The 24174-nt window shown below is 36.1% G+C and overlaps 1 long non-coding RNA gene and 3 pseudogenes across 1 annotated transcript; 2 read left to right on the top strand and 2 right to left on the bottom strand.

Annotated features, from left to right (window-relative positions):
• Positions 1 to 1530: 1530 nt before the first annotated feature.
• LOC143658684 (uncharacterized) lies at positions 1531 to 8057 on the bottom strand. The gene is made up of 3 exons (XR_013163291.1): positions 7698 to 8057; positions 3545 to 3622; positions 1531 to 2914 (listed from the first exon to the last, which is right to left on the bottom strand). It is a non-coding gene; the product is annotated as an uncharacterized LOC143658684 (long non-coding RNA).
• Positions 8058 to 16178: 8121 nt separating this feature from the next.
• On the top strand, positions 16179 to 17763 carry LOC143658278 (transcription termination factor 1-like; annotated as a pseudogene).
• Positions 17764 to 17765: 2 nt separating this feature from the next.
• Positions 17766 to 18952, top strand: LOC143658279 (transcription termination factor 1 pseudogene; annotated as a pseudogene).
• Positions 18953 to 21957: 3005 nt separating this feature from the next.
• Positions 21958 to 23878, bottom strand: LOC143658280 (thiamine transporter 2 pseudogene; annotated as a pseudogene).
• Between the last annotated feature and the right edge of the window lie 296 nt (positions 23879 to 24174).

Consider the following 24174-nt stretch of genomic DNA (forward strand, 5'->3'; position numbering starts at 1 on the left):
TAGGGATTATTCTGCCTTTACAAAATGGGATTTTGAGTAAAATGTGACTTTTTGAGGGTACATATATCCTTTCAAAACAGCACACCATGTTTCTACAGCAGACCAGGTAACAGGTGGTCTGTAAGTCTGACAGCTTATAGGCAAAGGATGTGCAGATCTTTTAAAAGAGGAAAAGAGTCAAAGAAAGTCCCCAGGTGGGCAAGTTGGACAAGATCCAAGAACAAACCATTGAGCATTGTCTCACATGAGGTCAATGACTGTCCCATGGGGAAGTGTCACACATTCTCTGTCCCAGCAAATCCTGGAGCTGCAGTTCCTTCCTACAATTCTGCATTCATGGAATACAAGACATGTGCAGTGAGACCATGTAGCAGATAGGATTAACATAAGATCTGCGGAACTACTTGGGAGTAGATGGCATTAGGGTGGTGGTGACAGTAAGCTGCTTTATGTTATAGGATTTATGTAAGACAGTCTAGGAGGAAGAGAATGCTTGTTTACCCCAAATGGTTATTTTAAGTATGAAGGAAGAACACTGAAAGATAAGAACTTTGTTCCCTCAGGAAATGCATGCACGTCTTTTGTCATCCTGCAGTATACAACCAGGATCTGGTTAAGAATAAAACTGTCTGAAGTAAACTTAAGCTTGAGACCCCATGAGCCCATCTGTGTCTTTCTTTCTTCCTTCCTTTCTTTCTTTCTCATCATTCCTTAATATCCTTTGAGCTCCTTTTCATAGGAAGCAACATCTGGTGCCCAATGTGGGGCTCGAAGAAGAAGAGTCCAAGACAATATTAAGGAACCAAGGAAAAGTCTCATTAGAGGCACATGTGTCCAGCTGATAGAAGACAATTCGAGTCATGTTGGTAGGTAAGCATTTTCCTTGGAGCATCGGGGTAATGAGTAATCACAATAGGTACCTGGAGGAGTATGTATGTACGTATGTTTGTATGTTTGTGTGTTGAAAACATCATTAGGGTGCCATTACTAAAATAAGGTTCTAATAAAATTTAAGAGTTATTTGTATTTTAAAGAAAAAGACTTTGTGGATAAAGCAGAGAAGAGTCTAAAGCATACTCCCCATAGTGAGATGGGAGACATTGAGGGAAAAGGAGTGAAGAAACTTCTGAATGAAAACATTTTTCCATAACAATACAGTGAAGCCACATGGGGCAATAACTGAAAGGATTTTATGAAAAGTAAAGAAACTATGTTCTTGTTGTTAGGAAGAAAATAGGAAAGGGAAATGGATGATACAGCCAGGAAATAATAGCCAGGGACAAGGTAACTCTAGTTGGGAAAAAGAGGCTTAAAAAGCTTCTTCAAAAAAGAAGCTATTTCTAAAAAAAAATTGAGAGTATATTTGGAGTAATTAAAGTCAAAAAAGGACAAACAAAATGAGAATATGGAGACTATGTTAGAAGATCTGAAGAAATCTTCAAAATAGAAATACAGAAGTGTGAAACTGAGGCAAGGGAAAAGGACAGCAAATAAATAACTTAAGATGAGATGCATAATTATAAAAATTTTACATCAATATGAGCTGCTTTTATATAGAAATTCATATACACTTGATGTTGCTTTCTGTAGAAACAGAGCTCGAAGGATATTAAGGAATGATGAGAAAGAAAGAAAGGAAGAAAGAAAGAAAGACACAGACGGGCTCAGGGGGTCTGAAGCTTGAGTTTACTTCAGACAGACTTCAGACAATTTTATTCTCAACCAGATCCTAGTTATATACCACAGGATGTCAATAGATATGCAGGCATTTCCTGAGGGAGCAAGATTCTTATCTCACAGTGTTCTTCATACTTAACATAACTGTTTTGGGTAAACATTCTCTTCCTCCCAGACTGCTCTACATAACAATCGCCACAGTTTACCGCTGCCATCCTGAGGCCAGCAGCTTGCAACAAATTCTGTAGGTCTTACTTTTAACTCTTGGCTTCTACATTTCCCCCTTTTTATTTTATAAGCCGAGGAAAACAAGAATCACCTTTTTAGGGTGACTATAAACAGAGATGACCACGCCTGTCTTAGGTTGCCCTTAGGCTCTGAAGGGTCTTACCCATCATTGGCTGCCAGTCAAGCTCTCTGACTTTGATTCACAAGAATCACATCATTATAAGAAGAGGTGGCCAGCACATGTCTTAGGTTGCCCTTAGGCTCTGAAGGGTCTTACCCATCATTGGCTGCCAGTCAAGCTCTCTGACTTTGATTCAGGAGGGAGCCAACGAGTTTCTGCAAGAATCACCTTTTTCTTTGTTGTTAAACACAGCTGAGGAGGAAGCAAAGTATAAACAGCCCCAAACCTAAGATTTTTTAGCTCTTGGGTAAGTGATTGTGTAACATTACTTCCATAAGCTATATGTAGATTATTCTAATTTACATTCTAATACCCCTTTTTTGTAATTCTAAGATATCAGGACTTAAACTATCTGAAAGCCTTAAAAGATGCCTATTCCCTTTTCCCATTCTATTTCAAACAAGCCATATGTTAAAAGAGGGTAATACAAAAACTGCACTTTAAACTTTGTAAAAAATTTAAATTATACATTTGATCTCCAATATGAACCAATGTCATTTCTATATTATTTAGTCCATTATTAGTTTGCTCATCAATGAGATTGTCTATGCCACAGTTCATTGGTGTTTTTCTAACAATGCTGCATCTGTATAGTTTGTTGCAACGCGGTTCCAGTGACTGCAGCCACTGTGATGCTTCCAATGATTCCAATGACAGATGCAATAATGAATCCAATTAGTCTATTAGTCCTTTTTAGATATTCTTTTGCCAAATGGATCAGTATATGTGTTTCTGGAGAGGATTGCAAAGATCTTGACATCTGCACCGGCAGCCAAATACCTCTTCTCCTTGCTGCTATAATCGTCTCATTTTCCTGCAACATAAATGCTTGGGGACAAGTGAATAGAGAATAATTTTCACAATTAGAAGTTTGATTTCTTATATGCATATGAACTTTAACAAGTATATATGGATCTCTAATACATATTTGTATATAGTGTTTATGGCTGCTAAAGAGAAGTTATAGTTACTAGAATTCACTATGAAAATTGGTCCCAGTCCTAGGAAAATTCCCCATAAATTTCTCTGAATAATGTATTTATCATCCCAAATCATGTCACAAATCATCCTCTATGTAATAACTCTGGTTTAGCTTGCCTATCCATATAGTCTGAGTTATCTTCAACCCCACAGGGGAATCTTACAATTCCATAGGACTCATTAATTATGAAAACTGCTTGATCCATATGAGATGACTGCCATCCATTCCAACTTTCTTTCCCACCTAACAGGCAAGTATCCTTTGTATCCAGAGTTAAACATATAGGTCTTTCTAAAAATGGAATTAAATTTGACACCAGTTTTCTTCTTACTGGACCTGGGAATCCTAAACTTGTATTTAGGTTATTTTGATAAAGTTGGATTGGCCCATGTTAGGGCTCACAGATAATCCCAATAAGTATAAATATATCCCTGTCCTTCAGCAATCAAAATTGTATGTCCTATAGTATACATTACCCATTTAGTTATTTTTGTCCGGGTTGACATGTCTGGGTTTTATTCTCTTCAAAGGAATCCAAACTGAAGTTCTGTCATCTGCAATGACAAGAGCAAATCCTCTACCCCACACCTTTACCATTCCTGGTTTCCATAAATCATCTTTAACATCTTTCCAATAGATTGGCTGCAGCTGCAGTTCTGTTTGGGTTGTATCATTTTTCTTTCCCAAATTACTAAAATGTTGTTCTGCAGGAGTCTGTGATGAATTATCATAAATGTTTTAAAAATTTAGAGTAAACAATGCCTTTGCTAATTGATCTTTAGGAGTACTTATTTTCATAACATCATCCTCCTGATCATCATCTTCCCCTTTTTGTTTTAAAAGCATAGACTTTAGCATCCAGTTTGCTCATTCAATAATTCCTTGCCCTGAGGGATTGTGTGGAATTCCTGTAATATGAGTAATATTAAAAGTAGTACAAAATTTATGAAATTGTTTTCCTGTATAAACAGGACCATTGTCCGTTTTAATAGATTGAGGGCATCCCACAACAGCAAAAGCATTAAGTAAATGTGATTGAACATGGCAAAAACGATCTCCAGATTGTGCGGTAGCCCAGATGCAATGAGAACAAGTGTCTATGATAACATGTACATATTGCATTTTACTAAAATGTGAAATATGAGTAACATCCATTTGCTATAATTCATTTGCTTTTTGACCTCTAGGATTAATCCCTGATGCAAATGGGAGTGCATTTAAAGGCCTACAGGTTTGACAAGTCCTAACAATGTCCTGAGCTTGCTGTTTAAAAAAGATGGAAATTTCTTTCACAGCCCTTTGCTATTGATGAGTCAATTTGTGAAATGTTGTGGGATTTTGCATTACCCCCATAAGAGTATCTGCTTGCTGATTTTGTAATGATAAAGGACCTGGAAGATTGGTTTGAGCTCTTTATATGCATGATAAAAAGGGGAGTAATTCAGCTTTTGACTAATGTTTGTGAATGTAAAAACATTCAGGACAATTCATTTCTTTTAAACAAAGAAGCCATCTCAATGTGAGTAACTGTTTGGTAAACATATTCAAAATCAGAAGCAATATCAAGAAATTGTGGAAAACTTTGCAATACTTGAATTACAGCTGCTAATTCAGTACGCTGGGTTGATGTATAAGGCATTTTCTGACTTGTTTTCCACTGGGGTGACATACGCAGGCTTCCCATTAATATTATCATCAGTAAAGACAGTAATAGCTAGCGGGGAAGCTGAAACTATTTTAGGCAAAATCCATTGCGTTCATTTTTAAAAATTGTAAAAGTTTTGACATAGCAAATGATTATTCATTTGTCCTTTAAAGTCACTTAATGCTATTTGCCAAGAGGTATTAAAAATATATAGACTTTGAACCTCTTCCTTTGTGAGATCACACACTATACAATTAGGGATCATGACCTCTTAATTGATAATATCTTTGGTGACCTTTGACTATTAAAGAAATAACCTTTTGCAAGTATGTATTTAAACATTTTTGTCAATTGTTTGGTAAAAAAAATCCATTTTAAAACACCGTCTTGCTAAAATAGGCCTGTGGGAGATTGCAAGGTAAAGAAAATAATAAAATCAACAGGCTTTTTTAGATCTATTTGAACAAGCTGTCCTTTTTGAATACATTGTTCAATTCATTGTAACTCTCATTCAGCTGCAGCTGTTAACTGCCTTTTGCTTAATAAATCAGAATCTCCTTGTAAAATATCAAACAAGTTTTGTAACATATAATTAGGAATCCCTAAAGTGGCAGGTAGCAAAAATGAAAACAGAGTGTCAATAGTGATGTGTACCCATAGTAAATGACCAGATTTTTAAAATTGAATTCATTGGATTGATTAAAAAGGAATGCAAGAATGTGGATTCTTCATAATTGGTTGTGCATTTTTGCTAATTTTAAATTTATTTCATGCAGTTTTTATGATATTTTCTCACAATGGTGTCCAAATTCTGATTTGCTTACATGACCGGGCCCAGTTGGGTCCTCTGGGAACTGGCTAGGGACCAAGAGGAGCTTCCTGGGACCTAGATATCTTTATTAAAGTACACCTCCTTCTGGGGGGATAGCCAGGCCTCCCACTTAGAGTGAACATTTTAACTATTTCTTACCAAGGTCATGTGATAGCAATATCAGTTGCATGTAATGGCAACATCAGGTGAACAAAAAAGACTCCACAAGTATATTTTTTCCTTCCATTCAACCCTCAAATCTGATCTGCTTCCAATATAAGCCATGGTTATCTTGGGATAAATTTAGGTTATACATATATAGTTTATATAAACATTGGACAAAGCATTAAAGTATTTTGGCTTAAAGGAATTTAGGTATTTAAATGATTTGAATATTATTTAGTCAGTAATAGATTAATTTATAGTAATAGTATTTAGATTAATAGATTAAGCCACCTGGTTTAGGGCAAGAAGCAGTTTTTGCCAGTATGATGATACCCAGGAGAAAATCAGTATTTTTTATACAGATAACAACATGATAAAAGTTAACATAAGTTATTTTGATAAAACACAGACTCTTTGCTTTTTAACTAATTATTTAGAATTTTTTTTATATCCTTTCATTAGAACAGGTTAAAAGTCCAAGAAAACATTGTCATTTTAGACTCATTAAATCTTTCTTGATTTTAACCAGAATTTCCATTTTTACAAACCCTCAACACTTATTATATTAGTTTAGGCTTTGTCCCATATTTTTCTCATTTAGTAACAGTTTTTCATTTTAGGATAAAACTATTCTGTTTTCCTATTAATAAAAATACATCTTTCATATTTTTCATACTTAAATCATTACTTTGAACAAATATTTTACCACATATGTAATTACCATCAAAATTAAATTTGTTAGAATAATGTTAAATATTTGAAATACTTTAATGTTTCAAGTATGCATTAACTATCAATATATAGTTTTTAACAAGAATTTTTAGTTTTAAAGTTCTTAAAATATATTTCTCTTTTCAAACATGAATAGGAGCTAAACTCATGGCCAGTTTCCAAATTGCTGTTTATTGAGGATTTAAGTTAATAAAAGGAGATGGGGTTGCCGTTCCCATTCTGAGTCATAGGACTTTACCTGTAGTATTGGTATAAATCTCATAGAATAATCATTCAGACTAAACAAAGGTAACCTAACAGAATAACTTGAGTCATAACTACAATCCCGAATTGCACACCCCATTGGGGACCAACCTGCCACAGGAGCCATCAATGAGCACTGACCCCCGTTTGGTATGGCACCTTTCTCACTGAATACTTTCTGACTCAGGTGTACGTGAATCCCTATATAAAGGCAGCCCATAAAGAACAAGCCCAGAAACCAATCTTTCTTTATCCTGCTCTGCCAAAGGCACAGCAAAGAAGCAATTTTTAAAATCTATCATAATAAATCAGTTCTTAGAAATTATAACTGGTGTGGGCAAGCCAGGCTGCAATGACTCCATAGGCTGAATCACAGTATCAACTTTTATCAAATCAGTCAACATTCTCCATTTTCCTGACCTCCCTCCTGCAATAAATATCGGAGAATTCCAAGAACCATGAGACTCCTCTAAACGTCCTGCTCCAAACTGTTCCCAAATCAACCGAGTCAGAGCCTCAAACCTCTTTACAGATAAGGGCCACTGCTCAACTCAAAAAGGCCTGCCTGTAGTATTTGTAGTGGATGTCCCTGGAGCATCTCCTCACTTTATGCTTTAAGAGTTCCCTTATTAGGTCCCTGTTCAGGCGCCAATTGCTGAGTCCGGCTCAAGCAACTGTCGAAACAGTGTAAGAAGTGGTAGTGGGAGATTGAGAAGAAACACAACTTAGAGTTTAAGACAAAGCATGAGCCAGGTAGTTCATTGCCTGACTGAACACAATAACCAAATAGAAACAGGAATATTTTCCCCATCTTATATTCACTGCAAAGCCTTCATAACGAATTTCCATTACTTAAGATTTAAAACATTATGGCCTTAAGGCTGAAACCAACAACAATGTTTTTGAATGAGATCAAATAAGCTTACTAATTCAGATGTTTTAACAGGCACCACAGTAGCTTTAACACACACATACTCCTCCAGCTGCCTATTATGATTACCTGTTACCCTGATGATCCAAGGAAAATGCTTACTTTACTAATATGACTCGAGTCCTCTTCTATCGGCTGGACACACGTGCCTCTAATGAGACTTTTCCTTGGTTCCTTAATATTGATTTGGAGTCTTCTTCTTTGAGCCCCACGTTTGGGCGCCAAATGTTGCTTTCTGTAGAAACAGAGCTCAAAGGACATTAAGGAATGATGAGAAAGAAAGAAAGGAAGAAAGAAAGAAAGACACAGACGGGCTCAGGGGGTCTGAAGCTTGAGTTTACTTCAGACAGACTTCAGACAATTTTATTCTCAACCAGATCCTAGTTATATACCACAGGATGTCAATAGATATGCAGGCATTTCCTGAGGGAGCAAGATTCTTATCTCACAGTGTTCTTCATACTTAACATAACTATTTTGGGTAAACATTCTTTTCCTCCCAGACTGCTCTACATAACAATCACCACAGTTTACCGCTGCCATCCCGAGGCCAGCAGCTTGCAACAAATTCTGTAGGTCTTGCTTTTAACTCTTGGCTTCTACAACTTGAGTCAGAAAATATTCAGTAGTAACAATGCCATGCAGAAAAAAAGTCTTTACTCATTAATGGTTCCTATGGAATTGTAGCAGATTGATCCCCTAAGGGGTATGCAGTTCAGGATTGTAGTTCTGACTCAAAGTGTTCTGTTAAATTGCCTTGGTTTAATCTAAATAATCTACTAAAATTATACCTATGCTACAAATAAAATCTTGTGACAAAGAATGGGAATGGTAACCCCATCTCCTTTTGTTAACTTAGATTCTCAACAAACAGAAATATGGAAACTGGCCATGAGTTTAGCTCCTATTCGTATTTTAAAAAGAAATATATTTTAAAACTAAAAGTTCTTGTTAAAAACTATATATTGATAGCTAATGTATATTTGAAACATGAACTAAAGTATTTTAAGTATTTAACATTATTCTAACAAATTTAATTTCATTGGTAATTATATGTGGAAAAATATTTGCTTAAAACAATGACTTAAAATATATATTTTTATTAATAGGAAAAACAGAATAGTTTATCATAAGATAAAATGAATAACTGTTACAAAATGAGAAAAACATAGGACAAAGCCTAACTAATATAATAACAGCTGAGGGTTTGTAAAAATGGAAATTATGGTCAAAATCAAAAACACATTTAATGAGTTTAAAATGACAACATTTTCTTGGACTCTTAGCCTGTTCTAATGAAAAGATATAACATTTTTTTCTAGATAATCAGTGTAAAAAGCAAAGAGTCTGTGTCTTATCAAAATAACTTATGTTAACTTTTATCATGTTGTTATCTGTATAAAAAATACTGATTTTCTCCTGGGTATTATTACACTGGCAAAAAACTGTTTCTTTTCTTACCCCAAATCAGGTGGCTTAATCTATTAATCTAAGTAATATTGCTATAAATGAATCTATTACTGGCTAAATAATTTTCAAATTATATAAATACCTAAATTCCTTTAAGCCAAAATATTTTAATGCTTTGTCCAGTGCTTATATAAACTACATATGTTTAAACTAAATTTATCCCAAAATAACCATGGCTTTTATTGGAAGCAAATCAGATTTGAGGGCTGAATGCAAGGAAAAAATATACTTGTGGAGTCTGTTTTGTTCACCTGATATTGCCATTACATGCAACTGATGCTGCTATCACTTAACCTTGGTAAGAAATAGTTAAAATGTGCACTGTAGCTGGGATGACTGGCTATCCTCCCAGAAGGAGGTGTACTTTAATAAAGATATCTAGGTTCTAGGAAGCTCCTCTTGGTCCCTAGCCAGTTCCCAGAGGACCCAACTGGGCCTGGTCATGTAAGCAAATTGGAATTTGACCACTATTGTGAGAAAATATCATAAAAACTGCATGCAATAAATTTAAAATTAGCAAAAATGCACAACCAATTATAAAGAATCCACATTCCTGCATTCCTTTTCAATCAATCCAATGAATTCAATCAAAAAAAATCTGGTCATTTACCATGGGTACACTTCACTATTGACACTCTGTTTTCATTTTTGCTACCTGCCACTTTAGGAATTCCTAATTGTATGTTACAGAACTTGTTTGATATTTTACAAGGAGATTCTGATTTATTAAGCAAAAGGCAGTTAACAGCTGCAGCTGAATGAGAGTTACAATGAATTGAACAATGTATTCAAGAAGGACAGCTTGTTCAAATAGATCTAGAAAAGCCTGTTGATTTTATCATTTTCTTTACCTTGCAATCTCCCACAGGCCTATTTTAGCAAGATGGTGTTTTAAAATGGATTTTTTTCCAAACAATTGACAAAAGTATTTAAATACATATTTGCAAAAAATGATTTCTTTAATAACCAAAGGTCACCAAATCTATTATCAATTAAGAGGTCATGATCCTAATTGCATAGTGTGTGATCTCACAAAGGAAGTGGTTCAAAGTCTATATGTTTTCAATATCTCTTGGCAAATAGCATTAAGTGACTTCAAATGACAAATGGATAATCATTTGCCTATGTCAAAACTTTTACAATTTTTAAAAAAGAATGCAATGGATTTTGCCTAAAATAGTTCAGGCTTCCCCACTAACTATTACTGTCTTTACCAATGATAATATTAATGGGCAGGCTGCATATGTCACCCCAGTGGAAAACAAAAGTTGGAAAACACCTTATACCTCAGCCCAGCATACTGAATTAGCAGCTGTAATTCAAGTATTGCAAAGTTTTCCACAATCTCTTAATATTGTTTCTGATTCTGCATATGTTTGTCAAACAGTTACTCACATTGAAACTGCTTATTTGTTTAAAGGAAATGAATTGTCCTGAATGTTTTTACATTTACAAACATTAGTCAGAAGTTGAATTAATCCTCTTTTTATCAAGCATATAAAGAGGTAATACCAATCTTCCAGGTCCTCTATCATTACAAAATCAGCAAGTAGATACTCTTGTGGGATAATTCAAAATCCAACAACACTTCACAAATTGACTCATATCAACAGCAAGGGGCTGTGAAAGAAATTTCCATCTTTATCTAAACAGCAAGCTCAAGACATTGTTAGGACTTGTCCAACATGTGGACCTTTAAATGCACTCCCATTTGCATCAGGGGTTAATCCTCAAGGTCAAAAAGCAGATGAATTATGGCAAATGGATGTTACTCATATTTCACATTTTGGTAAAATGCAGTATGTACATGTTATCATAGACAATTGTTCTCACTTCCTCTGGGCTACCACACAATCTGGAGAATGTTTCTGCCATGTTCAATCATATTTACTTAATGCTTTTGCTGTTATAGGATACCCTCAATCTACTAAAATGGACAATGGTCCTACTTATACAGGAAAACAATTTCATAAATTTTGTACCACTTTTATATTACTCACATCACAGGAATTCCACATAATCCCTCTGGACAATGAATTGTTGAATGAACAAACTGGATGTTAAAGTCTATGCTCATAAAACAAAAAGGGGGAGATCAGGAGGATGATGTTATGAAAATATGTACACCAAAAGATCAGTTAGCATAATCAATGTTTACTTTAAATTTTTTTAATGTTTATGATAATTCATCACAGACTCCTGCAGAACAACATTTTAGTAATTTGGAAAAGGAAAATGATACAACCCAAACAGAACTGCAGCTGTAGCCATCTATTGGAAAGATGTTAAAGATGTTATGGGAACCAAGCATGAAAAAGGTGTGGGTTAGGGGATTTGCTCTTGTCATTGCAGTTGATGGAACCTTGGTTTGGATTCCCTTGAAGAGAATAAAACCCAGACATGTCAACCCGGATGAAAATAACTAAATAGGTAATGTATATTACAGGACATATAACTTTAATTGCTGATCAAAGTCAGAAAGTTTGACTGGTAGCCAATGACAGGTAAGACCCTTTCTTCAGAGCTTAAGGGCAACTTAAGCCAGGCACATTCACAAAGCAAAGCCATACTAACCATGTGATTCTTGCAAAAACTCTTATCTCCCTCCCAAATCAAAGTCAGAAAGCTTGACTGGTAGCCAATGATGGGTAAGACCCTTTCTTCAGAGCCTATGGGCAACCTAAGACAGGCACAGTCACCTCGGCTTATAAAATAAAAAGGGGGAAATGTAGTAGCTAGGATTAACATAAGACCTGTGAAACTACTTGGGAGTAGATGGCATTAGGGTGGTGGTGGCAGTAAGCTGCTTTATGTTATATGATTTATGTAAGACAGTCTAGGAGGAAGAGAATGCTTGTTTACCCCAAATGGTTATTTTAAGTATGAAGGAAGAACACTGAAAGATAAGAACTTTGTTCCCTCAGGAAATGCATGCCTTTTGTCATCCTGCAGTATATAACCAGGATCTGGTTAAGAATAAAATTGTCTGAAGTAAACTTAAGCTCGAGACCCCCTGAGCCTATCTATTTTTTTCTTTTTTTATTTCTTTCTTTCTTCCTTCCTTCCTTTCTTTCTTTCTCATCACTCCTTAATATCCTTTGAGATTTCTTTCATAGGAAGCAGCAAGACCATGATTTTGTCATGAACTATAGAAGAACAGTACACTAAGTTTTTCCTTTTTTGATGGTATTATTTCTCCAATACCCAGTCACATACACAGGAAAAATGATATTTACCAGCTTGAAGAAGAGCCAACAGATGGATACGGAGAGGCAAATGTACTTGGCCCTGTCATTTATATTTTCAGAGCCAGAAGACACTGCACAGGAATAGGAGACGTGGGCTATGTCTCCTCAGGTGGGCAGAGCTTAAAGTGAAAGCTCCCAAGTACATTTGGTGGCTCCATTTTCCATCAGTGCCCACAAAGAAAGAATTGCTTAAAGTGTGTTTTTAATTAACAGCTTTGTGATAGTTGAATGTTTAACATTTAAAGAGTATGTATATATATATAATATTGGCATGGGCAGGCACTGGGAATCGAACTAAAGAGTATTTTTAATGAATGAATCACTGCTATGAAGACTTTACATGTGGTAATGTTCTTATTTTTCACAAATCTTTGTGGTAGTCACTACTATTGTTTTTGGAAAGTATTGTATCACTTAGCCATCCATTCACCCTAGTCCTTACTATTGTTTTATTACAAAGATGATGAGAATTTAGGCACAGGGAGGTTTGTCTACTTTCACATGCTGGCTATGGGCAAAGTGGAGCCTTGAACCTGTCCTGACCGTTAGCCTCCATTCTCTACTAACAAACTAGTTAACCGTGTTCTTGCAGTAATACAGATATAGGTTAAGTTCTGTTTCTATGCCTTGTAATTTGACTTTACGCTGGTGACATCATAATTTACCATTTTGGAGGTAGCAAACTTCCAATAATGTATATAAATGCAATCCAGAGGCCAAAATTAATTATAAATAAAGCTTTAAAGATCCTAGTAAAACGCAGATGCCTTACTTACAGCATAAAGTACTACAGGAACCTGTCCCATGAACAAAGTAGACTTCAGAAAGCAAGATTAGGTCAATATTAGGATAGCATCAGAAAGACTCACTTGCTTTTATGCCAAGAGCAAAGACATGACAGTGTCTATCTCAGAATTGTTCAACAACCTACTATCATGCCCTAAACTATAGGACCTGAAACTCTAAAATGTAAAAAAGAGAAAAAAAACAGCAGTATAGGCTAGAAACCAAATGTTACTGTTTGCAAGTCATACATCCATCAGTTAACTAATAAATGAGTTTAAAATGCTCACAATGAGATGATAATATTATTAAAACCTTAAGACACATATGGAAAATTGAATATACAAGTCATGGGATTTGTGGATTTTAAAATCCAAATGGTGTATTTCGGGTTGATATTAGAATATCTTAAAACAAAGAAAACATTACACAGAAGATTTGATGATGACAACTGCTGTATGAAGCCCATAATTATAAACTTTCCTTTTCCTAAAATGCTTCTTCCCTAATTCCATAGGGAAAATAGTTTCCCCATAATTCACAGACCATGTGTGTTTTCAGTGGAGACACAATTACTGTCTTCAAAAAGTACTTTGTACAATCAGAGTTAGAGAAAACATTTCCATCACAGCCATTGCCATTCACATAAACTGTTTCTACACCAGATTAAATGATACTTGCAGATTCATCTGACATTTATTATATGCAAAAATGTGTTATATGTTCTTCTATAGAGATCACAAATATTTTGTCTCTGTTTCCTGTAGTGATAATGGTTGTACAATAGTAGATACATTTCAGACCTACCACATTTAAGAATCTACAAGGTCAGGTTCTCTTATTCTTGGATTTCACACCAAGAATCACTGTTATTGAGGATGACACCACATCCCATTAGGAGCCCTCAGGGGTTGGTGTCTAGTCTGGGACACCCATCACTCTATACCCGCTCAGCCCAGGCCACAGGAATGATTCCTCTGTCCCTGTGATTTTGGCATTGATCAGTTCCAAACCCAGAAGATTCTCTTTTTCTCCAATATAGTTGCTTACAAAGACTCCTCATATGTCTTGTTTCTTTACAGAGTCTCATTGGACTGATATGCAAACTACTCACCTTACTCCTTTATGGGCCCAAGCCAGTGGGCTCAATAAGACAGTCATGAGAGCCAGGCAAGAGTCAGAAGAGCAGTGTGATGATGACATAAGGGTTCATGGCTCTGTGATCTCACCTACCCACATAACTGTAATTAACATTTCATCTGTAGCAGCAATGAGACTGCAGGATTATGGAGCTGAAGATATTCATGAAAAAAAATTTCCCAGTTGCTAATTACTAGAAAGGTATTACAAACATCTATTTAGCATCTCCAAAGACAATTTGGAGGGTTTGGGAGAGGGTCTTTCTTACATGTGTGCCCTGGAGGTTGACGGAATCTCATATGGAGGTTGCAAGTGATGCTGAGGTCTGGATGAGAGGGACAGACAGCAAGGTAGGTGCATCTCAGTGGAGGCCCTGCTTCCCTGAGAAGTCCTTCCATGCAGCACAGAGCTCTTTCCAAATCTTCAGTACATTCAGCTTCATCAGATTTTATGACCAGAGAAATGGAATCAGACCATATACCTGAGAAGTATTTGTAAAGTGATACAAGTAAAAGGAAGAACATGATACCCATTATTTGTATTAAAAAGTAAGAAACTCATCTGAAAAGCTAAATGCCAATTAATTTTTATTCATTCACACACATTTATTGGAAAATGTACTTTTCCATTTTGTCTCCCCCAGTAGTGATAAGAAATCAAAATAGAACAACACCCATAGACATAGAGAAGTTTATGGATCCCTCAAAACTAAGAGCACAAAGATGAGATGGTTTAACAGGCAGAGCCTACATTTCTGAACTATCAGATAAGTCAGTGCTGTTGCTCAATTCATGGGGACTTAGTAGTTACCACAGTTCTTATATTCTCTCTCTCTCTCTCTCTCTCTCACTCTCTCACACACACACACACATTTAACTGTCAGTAATGAACACTAGTTGCCTGTGTAATTTGTTAAGAAATTTAAAATGTGAGTTCAAATCAGTCTTTGGTTTTTCATCACCCAAAAAACTACAATTTGATTCACATTTACCACCTAATGACCCTGATATCCTAGTCAGGGATGAGGGCCATAGTGTTGGACAAGCCCTACTTCTCATACAAACACACACACAGTTACCCATTTACACACAGATGCAAACACATATGCATGTGCACCCACACAATCAAATACATAGTCACATCTCCTCACATAATTTTCCATGTACACACTCATGTACACTCTCTGTAACAATCTCACACTCTTCCACCCGTTCATCACAAACACACACACATATTTATGTACACTCACCATGGCCCACGTTGACACAAACTTATATAGTTCTACCTACATTTATAAAATCACACTCACACAGTCATACCATGCATATATATTTTGATGATGTGTCCATTTTGGGAGGAATGATGGTGTCTCCAGACTTATAGGTGAGGTAAAGGCTCCATTCCACTCACTGTAATCCTTCTAACTATGCAATGACCCAAACAGCAGAAAGTTCAGTGTTTTACACTTATAAGTGTTGAGCATGAACATTTTAAGTCTAGGAACATGGTATAAAATACGGAGTGTTAGGGGAGTGATCGTGTGAGGGTGTGGGATAGGGTGAAGTAAAGATGAAGACATAGGAAAAGGGCATATAGGAATCAGATGAGGGATCAGAGAGCCTGAAGGATGAGGGGCATTGGGATTTCAGTGGCAGAGGGAGGACAGAGGGTAAAAGTCAGTGCCTCATTAAAGAAGACAAGGAGTTAAACTGAACCACTAGGTTTAAGGGAGCAAGGAAGAATGTGCACAGGAAAGTTAATGGCATGATGAATATGGGATTATGAGATAAAATGGTATGGGGAACATGGGTATGAAAAGGATGGTGATGGTGGGAAGGTAATAGATGGAGGAATGTAAAAGGCAGGGTATGTTAAAAGCACAAGGACCTTCACATCTATCAGAGGTTAAAGAGCATGTTGGGGAAACAGATAACAGGGGGTAATGCAGCTACTGGAAAAGATGGAGGGTGAGAAGGGAGATGAATTCTGTGGAATAAATGTGCCCAGGAAAGTAGCAGGGAAAAATGGGAGGAGGACAATGAGGGAAGCTTGGGAGAAAGTAGGGAATGATTGGGATAGAGGGCATTGGAGTAAAAGGCAGGGACTATAGGGTTAGCATACCCTTCCCTGAAGGTCCAAATGAAATTCTGGAAATTCCTTATAAGGCCAGACTTTCTAAGACTGTCAGAATGGTCTCTCAGTAACTTTTATCCATGATCAAAGGCAGAGCTCAGGGATATCAGAAATTAATTCCTAATCCTAAAATGATCCAAACATTTATATAAGGGATTTAAAATTCTAACTGGAACTTAGTGCAAAAAAATTTTCATGCAGTTTTGAAGATATTCTTCCTTAACATTTACAGGTTTTCTGACCACCTAAACTTGTATTTTACCTACTAGATATTTTATGATAAAAATTGATAATTTTTGATAAAAATGTTTGCATTTAAATAAAATAAGCTTTTATTCTGACAAGACTTACTTTGACAGTAATTGTGTTATGTAGGATGTCAGCTTAAGGATATTTTCCAAGATTGTGGTTGTAACATAAATATGTAAAGCATACACGATATGTTTTTAATAATGAATGAGAGAGTAGTATTGTCCTAAATTAAAATGTCTGGTTGTTAAAGAATGAATGAGATGGAAATGTTATAGTGATAACCACAGCACTTTTGGGTTGGAGGAAGGATGGTGGCAGCTTTGGATGTTTGCAGGAGAAGCCTTTCAAACTCACATAATTTGAATTGTGAATAGGAACATCCACCTGGCAAACCTAGAGATTACTTCCAGGTAAAAACAACTAAAAGTAGTTTATTGGATTAAAATAGAAAGCAAATCTAGCATATTTGAAATACATATTCCAGTTTTTGACAAGTAAAAGAAAAAAGTATTCTGTATATGAGGAAAGACAGCAGAAGTGTTCCAGTGAAAGCTTCAGAGACTTTCCTTTGCAAATATACATTCTCAAATGACCAAGAGCAAAGAAAAGAGAAAACATTTTCAGGAACTCATTTCTTCTCCTTTGAAAAAATTGAGAATCTGTGATGAAAGTGGAAATGTCACTTCTATCTCCAAACATGACACCCGTTTCACCCTTAGGGGGTACGTGATGAAACGGGTGTCATGTATTTCCTTTTGGAAATGTTGAGAACGTGCTAAGAAAAAAATTTCAAAAAGATATCAATGATGTTTATGTTGATATGAGCAAAGAACAAATGTCAGCAAAATTGTCTGGAGCAGATAACTTACATTCAGGTAATAAGCTTTCGAAAAATGGGTCAGAAGAACTGCATAATAAAATTAGGGGAAAAGATTTTAAAAGGCAGAGGAAAGAATTATCTTCTGATGTACAAGAAAACCCATATGAAAGCACTGACTTGCCCTGGTGGCATTACATGAACAGGATTCTCTGCTCTCTGTGAGCCTAAAAGATGAAATTACAGACCTATGAGTATCTGCTGATAAAGACAAGTCTAAGTAAAAATGAAAAAAATTTCATAGAACCAGGAATTTGGGCATTGATCATGCCTGAGAGACCTGAGAATGGGGGTACTTGTGTACCCACAAACGTAAAAAAATATCATGGGTGAAATGAGTAGTATAGAAGATAGAGATGCACTTAAACAGATGACTTAGGATGGTTTAAAGAATTTAAAGAACAAGTAGTCTCTATTAAATTTGGCAAGTTTTTGGTAGAGGGGGATAAATCATTGGAGAAAAACATACAAGAGATTCTGCCCCTGAGAGGAACTGAGAATGCAGGCAAGATGCTGTATACTGACAGACACACAGAGGAGAAATTGATAATCACCATCTTAAAAATAAAGTACTCATTTAGATTCCACATTGATAAGGGCATTGCTCAGCCCTTAAACTAGAATACTATAGCATAAAGAAGAGATTTGATATTATTAATTTAAAACGAAGGTATAGTAAAGGAAATATGGAGAAAATAAAGATACATCATTCCCTTCATGGAAATGATTCAAAAAATGTTTGAGATATGGTGCCAAAAGTAGCCTCTATGTTGTCCTGAAATTCTCAAAAATCAGCAGTCAAAGAAATCATTGTACTTGGACTAAGACAGAAACCCAGAATTTAATCAAGGCCACTGAAGAAGTGATTTTAAAGAAAATGTCTCTCCATGAGTTAAAGGATGTGAATACTAAGTTCCTAGAAATTCCTGAAAGCTGATTATAAATTGTTTGGGAAAAGCTCTACAAGAGCATGTCATGTGTAGAAGTAGAAGCTAAACTGGAAACAAATTGCAGGTAGCGGAAACCCAAGTGGACTACTGAAATTCTATCTAAGAGAATGACTAAGGTCAGGGTGTGCACATGGAGACAATGCCCTACAGCCAAAAGAAGCATTATTGAGAGACTGTATGAAATAAATGTGACCAACGCTGATGGGATAGCCTGGAAAGAGCTTGTTAAGGCCAAAGTTGATGTCCCCTCATCTTACGATCAAAATAAATTTTATAAGCTGACCATTATCTGTGTTCCCTTTGGCAGAAAAAGCCTTTTCAAGATACTGTAGACTACCTTTATGAGACCGGTCTGCCTTTGCTTAAGCAAAAGTTAGAAAAGTAGTTTGAGAAAGAAGGCAATGAAATCCAGGCTTCTGAGCACCAATGGAAGATTTCTTATTTAGTGACATCTTTTATGGTAAAAACTACAGTGAAAGAGAAGACAAAGATGAAAAACGTTAAGGAGAGGGTATAATTTTCTTGTTCTGACTTCTTAGTTTGGCTGTAATTATATACATATACATGTGTCAGGAAAACTACTTTCAGTGTTGATATTTATTAAAGAATGAGCAATGGCTACAGGAAATTTTGAAAAAGATAATTTGCTTTGTGTGGAATTGAAACTTTATTAATGAATTCATATGAAAGTGTGTTTGAATGTGAAAAGAAAGAGGAACATTTACAAAAACCCCCAGGTTCTTCTAATTGCATCAGAGGGTAGAGTCTGATATATGAAATATCATTATGGGGATCTAAATATATATGCTCAGAAATTTGAGAAAGTTAAAAATAAAATTTTAGGTCTGGGGAAAATAATTTTGTTTCTTGTGGCCATAATTAGGTAAGAGTTGATGGGTCTATCCTTGAGATTTTTAAGAGCCTTAGTGTTCCAGTTTGTTACCTGCTGTAATGGAATATACCAGAATCAGAATGGCTTTTAAAAAGAGGAACTGAATAAGTTGCTCATTTACAGTTCTAAGGCTGAGAAAATGTCCCAATTAAAACAAATCTAAGAAATATCCAATCTAAGACATCCAGGGAAAGACATCTTGGTTCAAGAAGGCCGATGAAGTTCAGAGATTCTCTCACAAATGAGGAGACACATGGCGAACACAGTCAGGGTTCCTCTCACATCTGGAAAGGCATGTGGCAAACACAGCATCATCTGCTGGCTTTCTTTCCTGGCTTCACTTCATGAAGCTTTTAGGGAGGCATTTTCCTTCTTCATCTCCAAAGACTGCTGGCTGGTGGACTCTCTGCTTCTCAAGGCTATGTCATTCTTTGCTTTCTCAGAAATCTCTCACATTCTCCAAAATGTTTCCTCCTTTATACAATTCCAGTAAACTAATCAAGACCCACCCAAACCTAATCCAATTTAACAACCACTCTTGATTGAATTACATCTGCAGAGAGATGACCTAATTATAGTTTCAAACATACAGTACTTAATAGGAATTAGAAGAAATGGCTGCCTTTACAAAATGGGACTAAGATTAGAACATGGCTTTTCTCAGGTACATACATCATTTCAAACCAGAACAGATGATAACAAAGTATCTAAGCCTTCTAGTCTCCTATATGCTGGAGCAGATGGAAAGAAAAAGTTGAGAGGATCTTATGGTAGCCCATGACAAACTCTGGGATCTGTCTTGTAACCACTTGTTGATGAGTGCTTTGAAAACTATTGGCTTTTTATTTCTTTGCTTTTTATATATGTTATACTGTACAATAAAAAAAGTTAAAAAACAAAAAAGAATCAAGGCTACTGGAACTCATAGGAACTGATTCTTGCTTGCACTCTTTTTGCCACCTTTGGGCTCTCTGTAGCCCTCTCTTCCTTCTGCTCTAGGCTACCACTCACTGCCCATTACCTAGAGATGTTTTGATTTCCTTTTGGTAGAACTTTGGGTTATTATGTAACACAAAATTGACTAATATAAACATATTCCCTTAAGGCTTTGAATTTTGCTACTATGAATGACTTTTGCTTATTTTAAATGTCATATAAGAGCTTCTTTATAGGAAATCTGTCATTTGAAAATTGCCCTTGGAAAATGATTACCAATGTAATGCATTTCTTATTCTGCTAATTGTCTTCATAGTTAGACCAGTTTTCATTTTCATCCATTGTCAACATTTTTTTTTAAAATAGACAGTGGATTTGTTCTCTTTTATATCTTTATTATTTCCATACAGAAATTACTCTTTAAAATGTGAAAGCAAAAACTTATTCATTGAAAAAAAATTCACAAGAATATAGACAGAAAGAATGCATGGCTCCATTAAACAAATATAAATCTTATTAATATCAAGATCCTGTCTTTAAATATTTGTCACAATAAACCTATAAATTAATTTGAGAAGATCTGAAGCCTTTCCAGGCAGGATCATTGTGAAGTACAATTAATTTTTTTTCCTGATATATTTATTTCAGTTTATGAGCATTGACCATTTTCACCCATTCTACAATTTTATTGGAAATATACAATATTAGACTAATAATGAACATGATTTGATAACTTAATATATAATCCAAATGAAAGAAAACCACAGTTTTATGAATTAGTACACAGAAGCTGGTATGTGTGTGTGTGCGTGTGTGTGTATCTTGAACATTTCATGTTTCTGCTCTTGAATGATCCCATTTCCTGACTTTCATATTTTGGGGGGTTGGCCTGAAAGTGCTGGAAACAGTATTTGGGGTCCCTGTGGCTCACTGAGAACATGTAGATGGCTTGTTCAATTTGGCCAACTAAATCCTGTGATTAAATCAGTTCACAAGGCAAACAGCTGAGGTTCAAATGTTGTTTTGATGACATTCATGATGGTTCAGTCTGTCACAGCATCTTTTTATTTTTTATCTTTATAGCAGTTCTATTGGGTTACATCCACTCTTCACACAATCCATCCAAAGCGTACAATAAATAACTCCAGGACTTCCCATACCCTTTATCTCTCACCCCTATGGACCCTTAATACCAGTATGGTGCATCTGTGACTTTTGAGGGAAGAATATTAAAATATTACTCGTAAAAACAGTCCATAGTTTGGAATAGATAAATTTTTCCCATAAAATTTTCATTATATTATTAGTTTCTTGTGTTAGTACTTTATATTGTTCTATTTCATAAAGATTATTTTTATGAATCAGTATATTTAATTGACATTATTGTCCACCATAGGGTTCACTATTTTAGAGCCTCATGTTTTATCCTCAAGCTTTCCTTCTAGTTCCACACTAGACTTTAAACTTCCCCTTTCAACCACAATCACAGTCTTAATTCAGTGCTGTTAGTTATATTCGCCATCGTAATGTGCTACCATTACCTCTACCCATGTCCAAATATTTAAATTCAACCTATTAAACATTCTGCACACATTAAACATCTGCTCTGCAGTTTCAAAATAAGTTAATCCAGGACAATACATTAAAATGCTTCAGTACATATGCACAGCACCATATATTTTCAATGGGTCACCCACCCTCTGATACCATGTGACTGGCATAAAACTTCTACTTTGCTCATATCAGGTGCTGGGTCAAGTGATCCATTTGGGTTCTGAATATGAGAAGCACATTCTTTCTTTTTGCATTTTGGCTGAATAGATCACATAAATGTTTCTCATTAAGAAAATTCCAACAATGACTGAAAAATAACTTCCATAAATCAAAAACTGAACACTGCCTGGGAGCCCCAGACTCTGGTCTTCCACAATCATGGTTAGGATGGTCTGGATGGTCAAGACCACAAAGGTATTGATTCCAAACACCCGGGTTAGCACTCCATGCTGAGATTTGCAGCAATCTGAAATGGTGCTACAGTTATGAGAAATCTGTGAATATCAAAAGACCAGCATAGCATACCCAAGTATTTGTTGTGTAATGCATGAGAAAAAAAGACCCTGCATCTGCTGCTGAGAAGATCCCCAATGCCAACTCTCCCAAAAGATCCCAGCTGACTTTCACATAGACTCCTGCGAAGGCTACCAGGGCCTCTCCAAAGGTCGAAAGGGTTTTCATGGCGCCATTATATCTTGTGTTACAATGAGATGGTGACGTGTAGTTCCACAGGATTTGAACATACTTCAAAACCTCATTAAAACCTGCCATGCATAAAGCCAACCAGAGGGACCAGTAAAAATATCCGTTGAGGGGTAGCACTCCCTGAAATCTTGGAACAACTGTGTAAAAATTCCCAAAGCCACATGTATTAGTTAGGGTTCTCTAGAGAAGCAGAATCAACAGGGAGCACTCACAAATATAAAATTTACAAAAGTACCTCATGTGACCATGGGAATGCAGAGTCCAAAATCTGCAGGGCAGGCTGTGAAGCTAACAATTCTGTTGGAGAGTCTGAATGAACTCCACAGGAGAGACTCACCGACCAAAGCAGGAAGGAAGAGCCTGTCTCTTCTGAATCCTCCTTCAAAGGCTTCAGTGATTAGATTGAGCATCACACATTGCAGAAAACACTCCCCTTGGCTGATTACAAATGAAATCAGCTGTGGATGCAGCTGATGTGATCATGATTTAATTCTATGAAATTTCCTCATTGCAACAGACAGGCCAGCACTTGCCCAATCAGACAAACAGGTACCACCACTTGGCCAAGTTGGCAAATGAACCTGACCATGACACCACATTTTTTGGCTTTGGGCTGTTCAAGTGGCCATCATCCACAAGTTCTGAAATGTTGAAAGGCACTTGGCATAATGGTTGGTGATCCTATGAGGCTCCTCTAATACAGCATATTTTCTTGATGACTTTTGAGGAATTTCTTCACTGGGTTTTGCCTGAAAGAACATGCTCTTGTGCATCAGTAGAAAAAGACAGAAAAGGAAGACCACAGAGTCAGTAGCCAAGAAGATGATGTAGAGATAAAAGTATGTCAAGTTGGCCAGAGATACCACGGGCTTGGACAGCATGAGGGCCACTGTGTAGGCCACCCATGTCATTCTCCTGCAGTAGCTGCTCACTTTATGGTTATGTTCTGAGCTGACCATGCTCTATATATTGGCATAGTAGGCCATCTCAGTGGTGTGGACCAAGCCATAGGTAATCTCTAGCACCTGCATGACTTTTGATCCTATACCAAATATGAGCAGCACCCAGGTCACAATGAAGCTGATGCCCTGTAAAATGACAACTGGCTTGTAGCAGATATAATCAGTGAGAATGGACACAGGGATCAGTAGTGCCAGGAAAGAGTATGTCTGAATAGGAAGGGTGTCTTTTGTGATCTCACTGAGGCTCATATTTCAGTTAGTCCTGATAATAAGGCACAACAATGGTTCTGGTGGTTTCATTATGGAGAAGAATCCAAATAAACAGAGAATTATTATGGGAAAAACCCAGTAATGACTTGGTGATGCTTGGCCATCATCCATCTGGTTAAACTTTTTCTGCTTTTTCTAATGATTCCTGATTGTTATTTTCCATTGCTGTAATTCTATTCAAGAAACTCATAAGAACCATTAGATTGTGTTTTTAAAAAATGCTGCAATTTCTAGTTTAAAAAAATCTGAGATACAGAATATAAAAACTCCAAATTAAAGAGTAAAAATTAGACATTTTTAAAAACTTATAAATTACAGAAAAGTTAATAGAAATAATTACAAGATAGATGAACCATAATGAAGAACACATAAGTTGATATATCTAACCCACAAAAACTATCGCTTTC

This window comes from Tamandua tetradactyla, chromosome 16 (assembly GCF_023851605.1).
Source record: "Tamandua tetradactyla isolate mTamTet1 chromosome 16, mTamTet1.pri, whole genome shotgun sequence".
In the NCBI taxonomy this organism is placed as follows: Eukaryota; Metazoa; Chordata; class Mammalia; order Pilosa; family Myrmecophagidae; genus Tamandua; species Tamandua tetradactyla.